This window comes from Canis lupus, chromosome 37, assembly GCF_003254725.2.
Source record: "Canis lupus dingo isolate Sandy chromosome 37, ASM325472v2, whole genome shotgun sequence".
Taxonomy (NCBI): Eukaryota; Metazoa; Chordata; class Mammalia; order Carnivora; family Canidae; genus Canis; species Canis lupus.
Window position 1 is genome coordinate 13,524,412 of NC_064279.1, and position 21,367 is coordinate 13,545,778.

A 21,367-nucleotide genomic window follows, 5' to 3' on the forward strand; every position below is an offset into this window, starting at 1 on the left:
TATGAATTACATATTATGTTCATGAGTTATAGAATTTGAATTCTAATGTCTTAGTACATTTTTTTGAATTTATAGGAAGGACTGTAGTCTGTTGACCTTTTTAATATTCTGCTCTCTCATTGGCTACCTCTTTGAAACCTTTCTTCCATATTAGTAGGAATTGTTACAAGAAGAGGAGGAGTGGAAATGCCAGCCAGTCAGAAACCAGAATATTTAAAAGGTCAACATTGTACAGTTTTCTGCTATAATTCATAAAAAAATATTAAGCATCCAATATTTCATCTCAGGACCAAGGTTGTAATGAGAACAGAAAATGGCACAACATTAATTCATCTTCATGACAAATCCTGTAATGAGAAAGGCAGGATACAAGCTATAAATATTTGGTTACCGTTTCAAAATTATCTTATATCCTTTATAACATAATGAGAGTAAATTTATATTTCCTAAAGTTGAGTCCTCTCACTAAATACTTACTGCCTTTTAAATTAAGAGGGCTCCTTCGGGACCACGCTAAAATGAGGCTGTACCCCCAAGAGAGCTGCTGCTACCACGAGGTTGCAATAAATAAATGTACAAGACGTTCATTATAATAAAACAAATGAGTAGAAATTTTATTTTGGCTAATTTCCACTTTCACTATTATTAAAGTCTTGGAACGTGCCTAATTAGAAAGTTCTCACCATTTTAAATGGATACCCCGTTAACCACCTTTATATCAACATGATCTCCAAATAAAGTAGCATTCCTTCATGATTAATTCTATCATATGACAGATGCTGCATTATGTGACTATTACAAACAGAAATTAGGGCTTGTGTATTCTGAGTCTGAAGGGACTCAGGCAGGAAATCAATCCAAATCAAGTAGGGAGCGCCATATGCATTCAAGACAGTTTTGTATCTTTCTCTTTCCTAGTGTATATACGTGTGAGGTGAGAGGGAGGAGAGCCCGAGTCCTAGCAGCTCAAATTATTTTACTGAAAGGACTGCTTGCAGGGTTGTGAACAGGAGTGAGGAAATCCGCATGGTGGAGGCAGCCAGAGACCAGAAACAGCAGAAATTCCTTATTGCCTTTGGGTAGAGGGCAAGGAGAGGAAATAGTGTCAGCGGAGCCCTGAAAGAGCTGGAATCTTGGATGAGGGGCTAGAGGCAGGAGCTGTAGTCAAGGGGGGAATGAAGTCGCTGCCAAAACAACAATGCTTGGTAGGGCAAGAGGAGAGAAGAAATATTGCTGCCTCTCTCTTCTTGTGTCCCAGTGACCAAACCCAACCAACCATGAGCTATCAAGGAAGCCTGGGTGAGGGTGGCACCAGCAGTGAACATGATGGGCAGAGGTTTATTTTTTTAAATTAATTTATTTTTTTATTGGAGTTCAATTTGCCAACATATAGCATAACACCCAGTGCTCATCCCATCAAGTTTTTAAATTGATAGTAAGCAACAGAGATGTTCAAGGCTATCCTGGGGAAGCTTCGCTAAAGGCAAGATTCGAGGTCTCATGAAAAGGAGCACAATGGAAGGAGGTGAGAATGGCTGGAAGAAAGAATGGACACGAGCATAGAGGGAATGAAGGGAAAGGGAATCAAATACAGCTCTCTGAGTCTGCCTAGAAGTCAGCAAAGCTATTTCTTTTAGCATATTATTTGGAAAGCTGCCTTAAATGAATTTAAAAACAAATGAATCTGCCAAACAACTGTATAGACTATCTCCTGGCACATTCATTTTGAAATCGGAGATGATGCTGAGAGACTGTGAGCTTCGGTCTTCGGTATTTTTTTTTTTCTTCTGTGAGATCTTTGGATGTCAAAAAAAAAAAAAAAAATCCCCTATGAAATCTGCCAGTCCAAGTTCTTTGATATCCAACCAGTTCTTGGTGTAGTGAATACAACTGGAGTGCTGAGTGATCGGTTAACAAGAGCACAATTGCTGCCTGCCTTTTTACCATAGCTTATTTACTACTAACAAATATCATCTTGCGATGCTACAGAGTGCCTTTCGCCCACTGGCTCCTGGAGTGCTTTATGAACTAGGAATGCAGGAGTAGCTGAAATAGAGTCTCTCTGGGGTGGAATAAGACAGCTGTTAGCCTTGCAGAAATGTTGCACAACAGCCTGAGTGGAAACCAGGGAGGGTTCTCAATCTAATTGAAACTACAAGAAGAATTTAAGTTGATGGACTAATTGCTGAGGCTGGCATCTATTCAAAAAACCAGGGCTTTTTCTTCTCTGGTGGTGAGTGGCACAGCAATGTAGCTCCATTTAATAGATCCTGCTGTTTCCGTTGAAGAGATGAGGAAACTGAAGTTCGAGGCACAAATTATGCTTGAGAGAATTAGGTTGTAATGCATACCCTTTGAGTTTCCGGGTGCTCATTATCTTCTGAGTTACGTGGCAGACAGGAGCATCACTGCAAAGTAATGAGTTAGTACCACTATGAGAGAGAGACTACACCCATGGTGCGCACTTTTTTTTTTTTGCAGAAATAGGGCTACTCTGGGAAGGTCGCCATGTGATCCTGACTCAACTTGACCCTACATAGTTTCTGAAATCAGTCAAGTTCCAAGAGCCAGAGGTGGTATAAACGCATAACACTCCCATGACTTCAAGAAATGGCATATTGTGAGTCAAGGAAATTTAAACTGATTAGTTTGCAGTGGGCTCCTCTTGCCTAACACTCCTTTCATGCTGGAATGTCACATTAATTGGTTCTTAATTGAACAATGTGCTTCCAATTTTCAAAACCCAGCAGAGTATAAAACAGAAGAAGTCAGACTCTTGCTCTTTGGAATTGGAAGTCATATGGGTAAAGACACAGTTCATAAGGATTAAACTCTCATGAAGGCTGAAAGCTGTCACACAAGCACTTCTTAGCACTGGGAGGCACAGCTCTTCAGGTTGTCAATTTTAACATGGGAAGCAGTTTAATGCTACTTGTTTGGAAGAGAGCATGATCCTGAGGTCGAAGACGATGACTAAAACTTCCTCCGCTTCTTGATTTCTGGAAAACCAAGATCTCTCGATGTAGCTGTGGTTAATTATCCATTTCCTCTATAAATCAACGACTTGTTTTTAATTTGTGTCCTTAAAATAAGCCATCATTTGGTGGTAGCTAGTTAACTCCTAGATATGACAGTTTCTTATCTGCAATTAAATTTGGGCCAAAAGGTCTACTTTCCACCTGAAATTAAAAACCTGTTTGTTCATGTTCTCTCTTTGCAAATGTTCCATGTACAGGCAAGTTTATTTTTTCTATTCTGAAGAAATATTATTTTTAAATAAGGGCTGTGTTCTGAATTCATATAGTGTGAAAAGTAAGAGATAGAAGGAAAGTTGGTTTCTTGCAACAAATAAACCTTTCAAAAAAAAAAAAAAAACCTGTCAAGTTTCTGAGTTATTTTTTCCTAATACTGCTGTGCTTGGGGGGAAAAAAAATCATGATTCCAAAAGTTAGGTATTCATTTTCTTTCTGTCTATTTGTATCATACTTGCTCATCTTAAAAGTGAGAGAAGGGTTTTTCTAATTGCATGCTCTAACACGCATCATTCACCAAAGTTGGGCTATTTCTGCCTCTTGCATCAGATGTAGAAGTTACTTTCTTTCTCCTCCTTGCATCATGACCTGTGGTCTCATGCAGCACTTAGCAGTTGATAATGCAATTGGAAGAGACTTTGCTTCTTCTTTTAGGGATGCACTGGTCCCATGGTTATTGTAAAAGTAGATAGAAAAAGGGAAGAAACAGTCCATGAGACAATGCAATCTTAGCCACAATCTCTCTGGTTTGTGTGTGTGTTGATGATAATATATTTTGGATCAGAAAGTACTGATACTGTGATTTTTTTTTTAATCTGTATATCACCAATAAATCAGATGCACCTATTGCTTCTCATTAATAAAGAATCCTTGTGGGATTCCAGACTCTTATTTAAAAACAGAGTCTGGAAGATAGGTCAACCACAGGTGTGTCTAAGAAATGTGTAGTGATCTCAAATGAGCTTATTCTGAGCATCTCCAGCTGTGGAAGGCCTCTGACTCTCAATCCTTGTGGCAATTTACTATGCTGACACCATGATCACACATCTTCGAGTTAATTACTCTCATTCACTCAACACTATCCTTTCTGCTCTAACAAGACCTCCTTTAACTTCACTAGGACCAAATCTGGCCTCGGCAACGCTGCCACAAGAGATAAATGTTTCCCTGGGTACAAACTCAATAATAAGTGCAACATTTGACAAAGAAGAATGCCTCTGGCAGCCCTGCTCAATCTCTCTAAGAAATTGACACTGCAGAGCACAGGAGCAAAGCCCAGACAATGACAGCTACAAAAAGCTTTTGTAAGCAAAGTAATCAGGCCCTTGTCAGCCAGTCTCTCCTTTCATGATCTCTTGCCTGAACAGTTGGTAAAATCTGATCAATGGGATATTTTTCAGTATCTACGACAAATCATCAGTCAGTACAAGGTGATGCTCAGCTACAATGACCTGAACAACGACAATGATGACGAAAGTGAGAAAATGGATTCTGGTTTGAGGAGAGAGTTGCATTTGGTGGATGATAATTTTCGGGACCCTTTCTTCACCAACTGCTCATCCAGCAGGATCCAGGCACTATTTATGCAAGCAGCTATGTTCAGCTACTTTCTGTTCTACGTAGGTTCCTACGGCACCTGCATTCCTAAGCTGCTTCTGGATGTGGGGAGAGTCCACAGAGTCTTCTTTGGGTGACTTTTTCCTACTCCAGTGGCATCACCTGTAAAATAGAAGTAAATGAAGCAGGTAGAAATTATTGTTATTCAACCCAATGATCCATTCAGTCCATCCATTCACTTAGAAATCTTGTTTTCAATGCATACAATGACTAGGCTCCATGTTGACCGTTGGGAGGAACTGTCACTGTGAGGGTCCCTGATGAACATGAGGTTTGCTGGGGTGGGGTGGGGGTAGGCAAGTCATACACATGTCATTGCAGTAGAGTGTGATAAAGTCCATAAAGTCAGTATAAAGTATGAAGGTGTTCTGAGGAGGGATAGAGCACTTGTGACAGAAATTCATGGGAATTAAGAGGGAAGGTTTCTTGGTGGTGGTGGCATTTGAACTAGGCTTCAAAGAATGTGTAGAATTTAAACCTGTAGAGATGGAAAGTGAACAATACAAATGGAAAATATCACAACAGGGATCCCTGTGTGGCTCAGTGATTTAGCGCCTGCCTTCGGCCCAGGGCGTGATCCTGGAGACCCGGGATCAAGTCCCGCATTGAGCTCCCGGCATGGAGCCTGCTTCTCCCTCTGCCTGTGTCTCTGCCTCTCCCCCTCCCCCCCCCCACCTCTCTATGTGTGTGTGTGTCTCTCATGAATAAATAAATAAAATCTTAAAAAAAAAAAAAAGGAAAATATCACAACAGAAAAGCTCCCTCCTAAGACACTGCAGATGTTTTAGGCAGAAGGAGAGAGGTCTGTCTGGGTGTGTGTAGGAAACACAATGGATTTTTGCTCTAACATTTACAAAGTGCTTCTATACACTCAGTCTTAAAGAAACTGTGTGGTGTGCAAGGAGAGAGGAAGATTCAAAACCCACAGTGCCTGGGTTCATACTGCCACCTACCAGCTTAGGCCTTGGAGCAAGTCACCTCAGTTCCCTCCTCTGTAAAATGGGGATAATTGCAATACTGCCCCTGTAGGTTACTAGGGGGATCAGTCCGTAACAGTTTATCTATAGTAGATACATGCTACACGACAGATGAGAAATTAGTATTGCTCAGAAGCCACACAAGGGCCTCACAGAGGCAGCAGTCACAGAAGGTCCTCTGTCTCTCAACCATGTGCTCACTATACTCCAATGAGCCTGAAGTGAGAGACCCTGAACACACCTTGTGGGCACTCTAGCCCAGTGAGTGGTTCTCAACGAGGAGTGTGGTTTTGCACGCACACCTGCACATGTGTACACACACACACACACACACACACACACAGATACACACAGGAGACATTTGGTAATATATGGAAACACTTTTGGTTATTAGAACTGCGGGGTTGCTACTGGCATCTAGTGGGTAGAGGCCGGTTATGCTACCAAACATCTTACAATGCACAGCGTAGAATTATCTAACCCCAAATTTTAACTGTGCCGAAATTGAGAAATCCTGAATAGAGCGGCCTCTTGAAGAGATATTTAAACAGTTAAATAGGACAGCCCGGGTGGCTCAGCAGTTTAGCACTGCCTTCAGCCCAGGGCCTGATCCTGGAGACCTGGGATCGAGTCCCCCATCGTGCTCCCTGCATGGAGCCTGCTTCTCCCTCTGCCTGTGTCTCTGCCTCTCACGAATAAATAAATAAAATCTTTTTTAAAGATAGTTAAATATTTCAACAGGACTCCCCTTTGCATAAAATACTTTGCTGAAAACCATCAAAGCAAAAGGCAAGTTGTGGCACCAGTGAAAAATCTAAGTGTTGATGGCATCGCTGGGGGGGCTCCTCTTGAAAAGAAAGCGCTATGTTCATGAAAAATAAAAGGAGAGAATCACCCGGAATCCTGATCTACGAAAGGGAATCTGAAAAAGCAGTCTAGCTCCTGAAAGAGGCAAAAAGCACAGGCGTGCTGCTGCAGTGTGGAAAGCACCCAGCCCGACACACACCTACACACAAAAATAAGTTATCTCTTTCCATCTGCAGCTCAAGGCTACCTCAACTGTCAAAAGTGCTAGAGAAAAAGGTCTCCTCCTTCCTATAGTTAATTATCATTCAACCTGCAAATATCACTCACTCCATGGATTGTGCTGTGAGTATACTTTTTCTCTTTAAAAGGCCATTAAATCTGGTATAAAAGACCTATTAATTTTCTACTATAAATAGTCTCCCAGACGCTAACTACTTCATTGTTTGAATCCGGGACTGCAGTTCACGCAGATGAAATTCTCTGCAAAGCTGTGGTTTTATACCTTCTGCCGGCCACTCTCATCTTCCCCTCAGTCCTGGGAACAATAATTCAGTTTCCAAATACATTAAATGTGTTGTAAATAGTACATGCCTCCACAGCGCCACCTCGATGGACTGGTCGATCTTGTTGCGGTGTCATAAATTTGAAGGCATCTAATAAAGCTGCCACATGCAGCCAGACATTGTTGTTCTGAGACTTACCAGGCAGCTCAGTAAAGCACCTCACCTTGCTCATTTCTCCCCCACCATCCCTCCCATCTGTGCTCCTGGAGACACACCATTACTGGATCTTAGCAGCAAGAAGACTTATAAAAAGAGCATTTGTATACACTTGCCAACACACAAAGCCCATTTATGAACATTATCTTATTTGCTCTTCATAACAATATCTTGAGTTTGGAGTGAAAGCTCTTATAAAATGATCCCAATTTTGTAGATAGGACAACACGAGCACTACCTACTCGAGTCCTATAAAAATCTCTTTCGAGACCTGAAGTCAGCTAAGACAAGCAAGACCTATGGGAGATGTTCTCATGATACTGCTCATCCTGGCTTGAGTTCCCATTCAAGCAGAACCTGAGACTTGGATTCCAGTGTAAGTGGTGTGGGAGATGATTCTAGGAAGTATCAGGAAGGGAGCGAGGAAAGAAGACACGAAGGGAGACAGTGAGGGTGCTTGATGGAACAGGTACCAGTGGGAACCCTTGAGGCTTAATCCCACAGGGGAGCACTGTAGATAGTATGGGGTGATCCTCCCTGCAGGCGAGAAAGCTGGAGTATGACTGTTCCAATTCCCATCCACTATTGCCTGAAGCCTGTTCTTGGGTGGGGTGGGGGGAGGGTGGAGAACTCCTCAGAGCTTCGGACGCTTGCTGTAGGACATCAAGACAAGCCAGTGAAAGAAGGTATGAGTGCCACTAGGGTGGTGCTTCTCCATCTTCAAAATCATCGGTGTCACCTGTGGTGTTACAGTGCCAGACTATGCAATGAGAACATACAGAGGAATCTCGGCTCTCTCTTCTGTGCAGCTGTGCTCCTGACATCCCTATGGCATCCCTCTGATCGTGACATCTCTATGACATCTTTTAACATAATAGCCACTCTCTGACCTTCGAGGCTAAACACCTTCTGATGCTCTCCTCCCCCATTTACTGGTGGGACACTACCTTCCCCTTCAAAGTTACTTCTCAGATTACAGACTTACTCCAAGGCATGAGTGGCTGGTAACTTTAAACATCTCTCTTCTGAGGAGGCAAAAGAGACCAAAATCTTAATCAACAATGGTCAAGTTCAAAAAGGGTGTTGCCTGTGTTCTTCTCTAGGATTTTGATGGAATCTTGTCTCACATTTAGATCTTTCATCCATTTTGAGTTTATCTTGGTGTATGGTGAAAGAGAGTGGTCTAGTTTCATTCTTCTGCATGTGGATGTCCAATTTTCCCAGCACCATTTATTGAAGAGACTGTCTTTCTTCCAATGGATAGTCTTTCCTCCTTTATCGAATATTAGTTGCCCATAAAGTTCAGGGTCCACTTCTGGATTCTCTATTCTGTTCCACTGATCTATGTGTCTGTTTTTGTGCCAGTACCACACTGTCTTGATGACCACAGCTTTGTAGAAGGGGAGGAGGGTGGGGGGTGGGAGTGAATGGGTGACGGGCACTGGGTGTTATTCTGTATGTTAGTAAATTGAACACCAATAAAAAAAAAAAAAAAAAAAAAAAACAATGGTCAGCAACGGTGGCTCCGAGCCTATATATTTTTTAGTTTGGCTTTAATTTTTTTATTTTATTTTTTTATTTTATTTTCAAGATTTTATTTATTCATTCATGAGAGACACAGAGAGGAGAGAGGCAGAGACACAGGCAGAGGGAGAGGCAGGCTCCATGCAGGGAGCCCGACGTGAGACTCGATCCCGGGACTCCAGGATCATGCCCTGGGCTGAAGGCAGGAGCTAAACCGCTGAGCCACCCAGGGATCCCCCAGTTTGGCTTTTAGATTTTTAATTAGCTGTCACAATTTTTAAATATTAAAAGATTTCACCTAAAAATTGGAATTCCCTTCTTCTCCTGAAGCATCGGATGACCTGGCCACCCTGACCCACATGAAGACAACACAAGGGTCTGCTGGAGGGGGTGGAGGCTGCTCCCCTGGACAGGGCATCCATTCTGCACTTACCTGCACCCCTACTCCTGGCCATCTTCCCTCATTCCAAACACCTGCCTGCTTCTCCGGGCTTACGGATTTGTGATGCCTGACATTAGAGATGAGAGAGAAGATTCTTAGAAGTCGTTGTTTTTATTTGTGGTCCTCTGTCAGTGTCCTTGAAATCACACTATCTAGTGTATATTTATTCTTAGCACTTACCTAACCTTTTAGCTCTGTAAGAGAGGAAGGGTTTTTGAGAACTTTGAGGGATGATACAGACCATTATATAAATCTACATTTAATTTTCATTAGAATTGTCCTAGATAGTGTTTGAACTTTAAATCCTATAAAGTAGAAGCAAATCTGTGTTTCAAGTAGAACTTGCCAGAAGAAGGGACAAGAAAGGCATTTAGATAATTTCATCTGGACGTGTGAAGCCAAAGCAAGATTCATCCTTCCATTATCTGTAAGTTGGAGCCACCTGTTTTTCATGACTGTCTGCTGGTTGGAAAAGGAAGCCCTGAGTTTAATTAAGTTATGCGTGTGGGAGGCACATGCTCTGCAGCAGCAGCAGTTAGATTATTAATGGACTCCTATATTGAAGTGTTCACATTTTTGAAAGGCTAATTACAATATAATTTTAGTTTTAAAATATTGCTTTGCCAAGGGTGGGAGTTGTATCATGTATTATTAAATGGTACCTTTTTTTTTCAATCTTAGGGGAACTCTTGGCTTGTTTATGGTAATCTTTAATATTCAGTTACTTCTCATGCTTTCTTACTTGATGCATCTAACTCTTGGAACAGAAAAATATGCTGCATGCTTGTCAAATACCAAAAAGCTACACTGGAGTTTCCTTGGCTGATTTTTCTTATGAAGAAAGTCAAACTGTTCATAGGTTGAGTAAACTAAATTTCGTGTTTTTCCTTGCTACCTGAGACCCATGATCTTATCAGCTGTGCAATTTTAACATTTCTGGAGGGAAGATTGAAGTAGTTGTCTAATGAGCTTATTCTGGAATCCATACTACCGTTCCCTGGTTATAGCTGCTCAAGTAGGACTCCAGTTGATTGTAATGGGAATCACATGATTTTTAGATTCAAAGACCTAATTTAGAGTCCTTGTGTTAGAAGTTCTGTTTACTGCATATTCCAAACCAAAATCAACACACATACCTTCTACCCACATATCCTTCCAATGAAAATCATGGTCACTTCAATGACATTTTAGTTTTACGAAATCAGAGAGAATGAACCTATAGAAAAGAACATGAATAGGAGTAATTAGTGTTTTTATATGTACTGGGAAGAGCCTCAGGGAGAAGAGGTGTTTTTCAAATGGCACCTATTCAGAGCAGTCCTCCACTGGACTCGGGCTAGTCCTCTAGCTGTGGTCAGCAAGGGCTGTCATTTGATATCTGCATTGCCCACCAGCCCAGCATCTCCTTGTGCCTGTCCAGACAAGCATTGCAGTAGCTGGCTAAGTACCTTGCAATGATTAAAAAAAAAAAAAAAAAGGCTCCATTCCCTCCTATTACCTTTTGCTGTATTTGATCTTTTTTTAAAAGAATTTTTTAATGTAATTTTTAAAAAGTTATACTTTGCCTACAGGAAGTGCTAGAACAAAGGAGAAAGGCCTCACCTGCTCTGCAAGATGACCAATCCCTTAGGCCAGTCATGTCACTCCCTTGCCTGGAGACATACATTCTTCTGCTCCCTGGGTGGGGAATTGACATGACTAACCCCCAGCAATGAGCTGAGATTTTGCCGCCCAATCCTCTGTGTAGGCAGTTGTACCAAGTCCTCTTATCGTGGGAACAGAGAGGTGCCCATAGAAACCAAAACAACTTGATGTATCCTCTTGTCTGAGTATCCCAAGGCCAAGGATGTTCCCACATCTTTTTGAGCCTATGGCAGAAATCCAATCCTGCGCTCTTTCCTCATCCCCGGCATGTTCTGACTGACAGAGCGAACAGAGCTGGTGCGGTACCATCTGGTGGCAAGTCTACCCTACCAGCTTAGCCCAGCCAAGCTCCCCCTCAATAATTGCTTACATATTTTCAGTTCTAACTTGTTGCCGTGAGTCAGTACCTCGCCCCAATTTGCTGTTATGTTTTATATTTAATCAAAATAATAAACCCAATTCTCTGCTCCCTCCAGCTTCAGCTGTTTAATTGCTGATAGAAGAAAGGAAGAAAACTTTCACCACTTGGCCAAGTTGTGTTAGTAATATTAAGAGGATCAGAAATAATAGGGGATGAGGGAAATGCCAAGACTATGGGCCCATCTGTATGCCCAAGACCAGTACGGTTATGATCTGGGAGGAAGGAAAACAACAGCCCTTGCTGAGCACCAACCAGGAGCTACACTCCCTGATCTGGTTCTGCTTGGGCTTCAGGTTGTTTAGAGTTGGCCACAGTTAAAGATGAGTATGTAAACTTGAAAAGGAAGAAAGCCAGATGGTCCAGGAAGAGCTGGAACTCTGAACCTTGTATACTACAGTTACTAGAACTAGAGATTCTACTACTGCTAGAAACTCTGGGGAAGTAAATAAGGTCATTTACTACTCAGGTTGAAGATATATGCAAGCCAATGAAGTAACAATGCAACTCATGACTTGGTATTAAGGTTTCTTTGGGATCTTATTAGAGTTGCAGAGTTTTGGGGTGCAGGAAGGAGAGGGAGAGGTAAGTTTTCACATAGCTCCCCAGTGTTCATTCCGTCTCAGGCAGAAAGTATTAGCTGTAAGGGCTGCCCAGTTTGTGGGTGACTGAGCCCTCAAGCTCTCTGAAATACGATTCTCCCAGGGCGAGAACTCAGATGCTTGAGTCTCCTTAAATAACCTTAAGTACCCCAGGCTCTTAGGATATGTGTACAAAAGATTCAGGACCTTTCACAAGGCCCTCCACAGGCCCATGCCCATGAAACTTCACAACCTGTGGATCCACCACAATAGTCAATGAGTGATGAGGCTCTTCCTTGTTTCTGCCTTTTTCTGATTTTAAAATCAGGAAAGAACTGTTTGAGATCATTTCTTCTTCCCTTTATCATTCCTAATTCCACTTCCATCCCCCTTGTCTGTCTACACCACCAGTGGCTAGTCAACCACAGGTACTAAGGTGCATTAATTATCTCTGTGCAGGGGCAGAGGCCTAGATTTCTGTGGTGCGAAGGCCTGCGTGCCTAGGAGAGGCTTTCTGTACCTGTCTGCAGGTGGGCACAGTGATGTGTTCAACCTTTGCTACAATTCATTAGCATGATCCTCGCTGCATGTGGCTAGCCTGGAATCTCTTTCCCCTGGGGCTCCACTATGTTAACACCTAGAAAACTTGGAGTTGCTAGGTGAAGTCCTCCAACGCACAGAAACCAAGAGGGCGCTGTGGCTGGCTTCCACCTGGCACCCTTCTGAATCTGTAGTGAGCCAGGGAATCCGGGTCAAGAGATAAGAGCCTTAGCTCCAGGTGCAACAGTGTGGATGTTTGGCTGGGTGAGAAAGGAATGAGGTCAAAGAAGGTAAGAGCTATATATCAGTTACAGATCACTGTGCTCTCTGGAACACCTGCTGGTGCTCTGCTGGGCAAGCGCCTCCATATGCCCAAGCTCTTGTCTCAGTGCCTCTGGACCACTTGGTCCACTGCGGTCTCCTCGGGGGAGGCTCACAGACCACTCAGTAGGTCTTTCCTCCCCACCCCGCTCCATCACTATGGCTTCTAACCATTTCTCTTTCCTTTTTTGAAAACTGCTGGGGTAGCCTAGGTGGCTCAGTCGGTTGAGCATCTGCCTTTGGCTCAGATCATGATCTCCGGAACCTGGGATCAAGCCCTGTGTCAGGCTCTCTGTTTAGCCTCCCCCTGCCCCTACCCCCTGCTTGTGCATGCTCTCTCTCTCTCTCCCTCTCTCAAGTAAATAAATAAAATCTTTTTTAAAAAACAAAAATTGCAGTGCAGATGATGGCATGACTTGCACCACCCTCTTCAGCTGTTGGGCAATCACCACACTCCACACCCCCCTTCATTAAGAACAGCACTCAGCTGGCTGTCTTGCTCTCCAGCTCTACACAGGCCATTGTTCGTCCCAAGGCCTCTTTCAAGGACAGGTGTTCTCCGTCTTCATCATTTTCTTCTATCCTCCTTGGGCATCTTTTCCCTTGGTTGTGCTCTGACCTAAATTTCCACTTGGTTTTCATCTCTGTCTTGGACACCATTCCCTGCCCTTCCACCACACCTCCCTATCTTTTGAACCCCCAGGGCAACTATGCATAGAACCACCTATTTTTAGCTATCCATAGCCCCCTATCCTGGTCTTCACTCTCCAATTTATCCAGGTACATCCTGAGGTCCCCTGCTGAGTCATTCTCTTGCAAACATCACCTTCTGCCCTGCTTGGCCTCTACACCTCCAGTGGCAACTCAACCAAAGGTAACTAAGGTAGGTTAATTATCTCTGTGCAGGGGCAGAGGCCTAGAATTCTGTGGTGCGAAGGCCTCTGTGCCTAGGCCTGAGTCATGCCTCTCATACCAAAAGAATAACACCTCAACCACTCTCTTCCTTGGACATACATCTTGTCAGCTCAGTGTGACTGGACAATATTAAACACACGGCCTTGCTACTTTTTAAAATTTCTGCACAGCCCCTGCCCTCCCCCCGGCCTAGTTTTACCCAGAAATAACATTGCTGGGCACCTGTGTAGCTCAGTGGTTGAGTGTCTTCCTTTGGCTCAGGTGTGACCCTGGGCTCCTGGGATGGAGTCCCACATTGGGCTCCCTGCATGGAGCCCGCTTCTCCCTCTGCCTCTGCCTCCCTCTCTCTGTCTCTCATGAATAAATAAATAAATCTTTAAAAAAAAAAAAAAAAAGAAATGTCATTGCTTTTCCTAGGGATCATCCCTCGAGACTCAAACTTTTTCCACTTGTCTCATTTCTCCATAGAGTTAACTGACACTCTTTGCCCATTCACAAAATAAACACCACCTGAGTAACCACCCTCATCCTCCCATTATCAAATATACAAACCTGAATGCTTCCTTCTGTTGTAAAGGAAATGGTGTCTTTGCTTATAGCCACAACTGGGGCTCTGCTGCCCATCTCGTCTACCTCCCCGCCCCCCTGCTCCCCATTGGTCTCTTCTGGAAGAGGGAAGATGGGCTAGAGGTTGAATCAGCCGATGGCCACTGATTTAACCAATCATGACTCTACGAGGAAGCCTCCATTAAAGCCAAAAAGGCTGGGTTCCGAGAGCTTCTGGGTTGGTGAACACGTGCAGAATGAGGAGTGTGACATGCCTGGAGAGGCCACGCAAGCCCCCTTTTCCACAGACGCAAGGTCTTTTCCACAGACCTTGCCCTGTGCATCTCTTTCATCTGATTGTTAGTTTGTATCCTTTATCATATCCCTTAATAATTAATAAACTGGTCAGCACAAGTGTTTCCCTGAGTTCTGGGAGCCACTCTAGCAATCTTAAAGTACCTAAAGAGGAGGTTGCTGGAGCCTCTGTAGAGGGTAGGTCAGCAGCAAAGGTAACAGCCTGGCGCTCAAGGCTGGTGTCTGAAGTGGGAGGTTGTAGCAGAACCCTTAACCTGTGGAATCTGATCCATAGTTCCAGGTAGATAGTGTCAGAATATAGTTGAGCTCTTGGATACCAGCAGAGGCCTGCTTGGTGTTGTGGGGGAGGGGGAACACCCCAGTGTTGGAGTTGGCTCTGGGAACGCCTAAAAGGTGTCAGTGAAGGGATGCACTCACATAATTCGAATTTAGGAAGATATAAAAAGGCATACAAAGTAGACTCTCCCTTTCCCAGCGCATCAAATGACCTCCCTCACTCTATACGTGGTCGACATTTGCACCTGCTGGTGCATCTTAGTGGAAATATTTCATGCATGTGTGTAGCTACATACAAGTATGTATATTCTTTCTTCGTTTTTAAAAACAAAGCATGCTGCACATATTTCTCTGCATTACCTTTTTCACTTAAGTGCACATGTTGGAGATCATTCCACCTTTGTTCATACAGAGCTTCCTCATTCTGTTCTACAGCTGTCTCATTCCATTGGAGACACATATCATAACTTATTGAACCAGTGCTGCATCGAATATCTTGTTAAAAAATGAAGAAAAACCACAGCCTTCTGCGATCTCACATTTCCCCTCTAGCCACGTCCCATTTCCCTTCTTCTCTTTATACCCAGACTCCTCAAATCTGTCGATCCCCCTTGCATTCTTCATTCTCCACTGAAATTGTTCTTGTCCAGGTTACCAAAGTCAATGACCATCTCTTTGACTTCATCTAACTTGAATTCTCTGGATCAATGTTGATCACTTGCCCCCTCTTGTTTCCAAACAGCTTACACACTCGTGGTTTTCTACCTTTCAGGTTACACCCTTTCTGGAGTTTTCTCTCCTTTATGTTTTGAAGTACTTTAGGTCTTCTTATCTATCTACCCATTGTCCCTAGATGAACTCATCCTGAACTTTGGCTTTAAATCCACATACTGATGGTCTCCATATTTATATTGCAAACAGAGACTTCTCTAAATTCCATATACAGCTGCCTATTCAACATCTTTACTTTGATGTTAAATAAGAGTCTCAACAACAAAGTTCTTGAACCCCCTCCCCCTCCCCGTCCTCCTCTTCTTCCTCCCTAACCCTGTTCCTGAATCAGACTTCCCACCCCAGTATACAGCACCACTCTCCATCATCATGAAAGCCAAAAACCTACAAGCCATCCTTAATTCTTCTCTGCCAGCTGTCCAGTCCATATCCTAGTCCTGTCAATTTTATCTGGAAACTGACCCCAGCATTTCTACTTCTCTTCCTATTGCTCACCACTGTCTCCCTAGACTTCCCCAATAACCTGCTGGAGTTTCTCTATTCTAGCTCCTGGCCCCTCCAACCCATTTTCCTCAAGGAGCCAAACTAACATCTTAAGATGGTAATGAGATCATGTAGATCAGACCAAATCACTTTCCTGCTCAAAACTTCCAATGACTTTCTTTTGCACATAGAATAAAATCCAAACTCCTTATGATAGCCAAAAAGATCCCTTAAGAACAAGCCAGGGTCTCTGCCTTTATTCTCCTAATTCCAGCCCAACCACACTGGCCCTTTTCATTCCCCCAAATCACTGTTCCCTCTGCCTGAAATGCCTTTCCTCTGAGAGTTGCCAGCTCATTTGCATCCTTTGACCCCCCACCCTCACCCCAGTCCTATTGTCACCACCTCAGAGAGGTCCTCCTTGATTGCTTCTTCTCTCACCCCTGGCAACATCCTGATTATTGCCTTCCTAGGAAGTATTACACTCCAGTGTTACCCCATGTATTTGTTTGCTATTTATTTCTGTCTCCTCCACTAGGATACAAGCACTAAGGGGCCAAGACCTAGAGTTTGTCTTTAGCGTCTAGCTCCTGGCATGGTGCCTGGAATTTCCTGGAAGCTTAGTAATTCTCTGAAGACAAAATTATTTCCTAAACTACAAAATTACTAAAAGAATTTGGTCAAGTATTCTGATCTTACCAAAAATCTCATAAAATACTATAGATTCTCATCCTGCTTAAACCTTTTTTTTTCTTAAAGGTATCAAAATATTTAAGATTAAGACAATAAAAGATACTCAGATGTTGTTAAAAAGGGATGGATTTTGCTTTATTTAAAGGCTTCATTTGTGAAAAATCCTTAATTCTATCTTTCCTATAATTTCATACAGCAATTTTAATTTTTAAGGTTCTTGACTTTTTTCTAGTTTAATTATCTGTGAATGTTTTAATGAAAGAAAGCATCCAATAAATTTCATTATGTGGCAGGCATATTATTTCTCTGAAAACAGCTCAGAATTTACAGGAAAAAAAAAATCAGTTCGGGGAGTTGCCAACAGAGTCGAAGGCAAAATTGGTAGAAGTGACACACAGGAGGCTGTACCTTGTCCTCAGATGTGCAACTCTTGTGGGCATGCATTAAGATTTTAACTTATCTTAAGGAAACTATTGCTCTTCCGGGATTATCAATGTCCAAATCACGACTTCCAAACACTTTTTCTTCACCCCTTGTCTGTTCCCATAAAATGTGGTGCATTCTCCCCAGAGCTTTCTTAATGCAAAGTCATGCATACATATTGGACTTCAAATAAATAAATCCCTGCCTATTCACTGTTTGCTGTTTGTATCACAAAGCTCCCGCTGACCAGCTGGCACATGCATAGCCTCCAAGGCTTCTGTGGCTTGATTTATTTTGTAGTCTCTTAATTCATACGTATGATGCCACTGCTGTATATTATAGGGGCAGGGCCATCTCGTCTATAAATTATGAAATCAGTTGGAAAGCCTGATTGCCTGTTAGTGAATGTGTGCTCCCTGAACATTAATCTCACACTGGGCTGCAGTCAACAAAGTCCTGGCATCAGGCCAACCCACCAGCACTGGAGCACTTTTGACTGCAAGTCAGGTTCACCGAGTTGAACAAGTGTGGAAGACGGATCGCAGAGCAGCCCAGGAGGCTGGGGTAGGATGCAAAGGACACTGGTGACTTCAGCCTAAAGAAACTTAGGAAAACCTCAGCAGAGTATCTGCAAGTAGGCCATGACAATGGAGAAGCAGCAGCAAAGGCCCCATCTTTCTGGCCTAAAGGAATCAGAGGGAGCAGCAGAGACATCACAGAAGGGGGGCCAAGTGGCAGACCAGCTCCAACCTACAAAGACTAAGGATCTGGGGGGCGGCAACCAGTTGACTAAGGACATGCAGGCTGTACACACTGGAGCCAGAGGGGTGGGTGGCTATGTGGGTTCAGGCGCACAGATACACATACCAGAAACAAGGCCAGCTTCCTTCAGTCACCCCGTTTGTCAGCAGTGCCATTATTTTTAAAGTCCTCTATAAATCTTAGAATTACATTTTAAATTTTCCTATAAAAGCAATATATAACTTTTGCCCCTCCCCCGAATCTCTCTCTCTCTCTCTCTCTCTCTCTCTCTCTCTCTCACACACACACACACACACACACACACACACAATTGTCCTTGTGTGTAGAGTAAAACATGGAATGTCAAGTCCTCCATTTATACCTCCCAACCCTATTCCCTAATGTAACCACCATGAACTGAAGGTTTCATCAAGTTCCTTCTAACCTTTTTTGAAGCTTTCCTCCAACTTCAGCTTTGTTCTCTTTCTCCAAGAAAAGAGCATGCTTGGAACTCACCCCTTCATGAGTGAGGGGAGTAGCTTTCCAGCCTCAATCTCTGCATTCACCACCGCCCCAACCCCTCACCCCAACCCTTCACCTTGCCCTACCCCCACCCCCACCCCCGCCAATACTAGACTCTTCTTCCTGGAGCACTATTTGCTCTTAGAAAAACCCCAGGGCCTCTCCCTAGAGCCTCCCACATGGCTTCCAGACCTGTCATCCACCCTCCACCCTCCTTACACAACCACATTCCTTCCCCGAGTCGTCCATCCAGCTAGAGCTGTCCCCCCGCATTCACCTTATCCGTGCTTCCCTGGGTTTCTGCCCATGCCACCTCTGCCTGGTGCGGTCATCTTGTCCTCCCACCCACCTACCTCTCCTCCTTTGTTTGCTCATCTCTTTCCTCTTTATCCTTCCATTCCGGTCTCACACTCTACTTCCTCTGCAGAATCTACCTGCTCCGCCAGCCCAGCAGCTCTCTCTTTTCCCTAAACACCTCCTCAGTTACATGGCTTAGCATTTGTTGTTTTCTAGTTCTCCGTGGAGTGTTCATTCTCTCTCTTCCGGTGCGAAGGAGATCTCTTGAGGTTAGGCAACGTACTTTAACAATTCTGTTGGCCCCATAGAAGCTGGTCCCACGTTGAAAGTTGAACAATTGGGGAAAAGTCTCAGTGTCCAGGAAATGGCCAGAAAACAAACAAAGTTTGCTTTTCACATAGATACTTATCTCCCCACTATTTTGTACACAGGGCTGGCTTTCATTTTTTGCTTTTGGTTTATGTCCCTCTAATCATTCCCTTTTATGTGGTCATTAAAATAGAGGTGAAATTACCTTCAGGGCAAGGCAACTAATAGGCTTGGTGGATTAACTGCACCCTTCCTTTCAGGGAAAAGAATTTGTATGCATGTGTGTGTCCTAGAAATTTGGAAAGATACTCTCACTCTCAAAAAAGCCAGCTCTTGGAGGTACAGCAGGTAGTTAAGCCCTACCTGTGATTTGAGACCCACTTGATTTTAACTTTAAACATTTAGTCCACATGCCATTTTAACAACTCATGGAATGCTTTCTTTTTTCTCATTTTAGTGCAGAAGAAAATTTTAAAGAAAAGGGTAAATCTACTGGTGTATGACATATGCGGGTCAAGATCTTACATAGATTTTCAGCATTAAGGCAGAACGAATAGACTGCAAGATTACAAAGAAAACAAATTCAGAGCAGTAACCTTTTGAGAACTGCCAAATTGCTGGCAGGATGAAAATGGGGTTGCATTTGAGAAATTATGCAGCGTTGTGCTTTGCTTCTTGGAGAAATGTACAGCACAGAGGAGTATATGTGTTTCTGTTTGAAACTATTTTTAATATTCATAATGACACTAACTGAAGCAAATCTGACTATATGTAGAACATGCAGTAAATGGTAAGTGGTCGTTGTGAGGAGGGGGAGTTATGTGGAAATAGAGGCTCTGGTGAACCAAGTATATTTTTGAAATATCAGACACATTCAGCCTGGATGCTGAAGATCACTGTGCAGGGTGAGAAAGTGTCGAAAATTTGCCCAGAAAAAGTCTGAAATCACAGCACACAGAGGGCTGGATTCTCAGCAGAATGAAGGAGGGGAATATATAGAAGAAAATATCTCTTTGCATATCATAAATATAGCAAAATTTCTAGCATATGTCGCTATTTTACTTTTTTATTTGGCAGACCATTTGTGACTAGTGATGGGTGGGGCTGTTCTTGCATGTATGCTTCAGCCAAGTATGATGAATGCTCAGACTATTTTTCCTGACCTTACATGAATTTATTTCTGTTTTTTTTTTCTTCCTCATGTGCCTTTTCCTGGTGTTTTCTCTCACATGGGGTTCCTGGGCAGCTCCGTACAGGATCATATTAGAGATATATGGAGTAATTCCATTTAGATATAAAATTGACCCATTTCTGAAATGTGTTCCCTCATTTCCTTCATTTGTTTTGACACACATGAGACGGCAAGCCAATGAGAATTTAAGTAACATAAGATTAATAAAGAAGCAAACACATGCTAATAAAGATTTAACTCCTACATCCATCACTTTTTTCCAGGCTTTAGATAAATGTCACTTCTAGGCTTTTCCAGAGTTCAATCAGTGTATCAGATCTTTGTGTCTATTTTGTTTTCAGATTTATTTTCCTACTCACATGTTTCTACATATTGATAAAGCTCACACATTTCTTATTTATAATACCTATTTGATATTCTGTGTTCTTAACATACCATAGCTTGTTTAGCTGTTTTCCTTTGGTGCTGCATCCAAGTTACTGTCAAATTTTTACTATTATATACACTAGGGATTCACCATCTGTGTAAGATATCCCTTATTTATTTCTTCTTTAGATTATTTTTAAGGTATTTTCAAAACTGGAATTCCTACATGAAAAGGAAATGAACCATGGTTCCCAAACTCCCATAACCTACATCCAAATTGGCCTCCTGAAAATTTCCATCAATCTGTTGTGCCAACAGCTATTGAAAGTGTATCCGGTTTCCCATACCCCTTATAAAATTGAACTTTCACACATTCATTTTTGCTAATTTGAGAAATTCACTGAAAGACTTTTTATTTGTATTTCTCTAATTTCAAAAAAGGCCGTGATTTTAATGTAATTATTTATAGAATGTATTTCTTCATATACCGTCTGTTCATTTCTTTTGAACATTTACTAATTTATGTGTTTATATGAATTTGTATATGTTTTTGTAGTAGAGACAGTAGAGAACAGGGAAAGTTGAGAACATGGCTCTGAAGCCAAACTCCTGCATTTGAATTTGATCTTCTCCACTTATTAGCAAGTAAACTTCAGCGAGTTAATCAATCATTCTGTGTCTAAATTTTCTCCTCTGTAGAATGGTGATGATAATAATAGCAACCACCTCTCAAAGTTCCTTTGAAGAGTAAATGGGTTATTACATGTAAAGTGCTTAGAACAGTGGCGGGCAGATAAGTCTATGTAAATGTCTGTTTACTTTTATAAGTAAGCCTTTGAGTTAAAGTATTTTTAACTTATTATTCCATTATTTTTCCATTCTGTTACTTTCCTTCTCGTGTTTATTCTATGACATTTAATTGAATTTTAAAATAT

At 42.5% G+C, this 21,367-nt stretch overlaps 1 long non-coding RNA gene across 1 annotated transcript; it reads right to left on the reverse strand.

Annotated features, from left to right (window-relative positions):
- Positions 1 to 666: 666 nt before the first annotated feature.
- LOC112656715 (uncharacterized) lies at positions 667 to 18,974 on the reverse strand. Its single transcript, XR_003134611.3, has 4 exons — positions 18,622 to 18,974; positions 10,255 to 10,334; positions 9,110 to 9,185; positions 667 to 4,751 (listed from the first exon to the last, which is right to left on the reverse strand). It is a non-coding gene; the product is annotated as an uncharacterized LOC112656715 (long non-coding RNA).
- Positions 18,975 to 21,367: the final 2,393 nt, after the last annotated feature.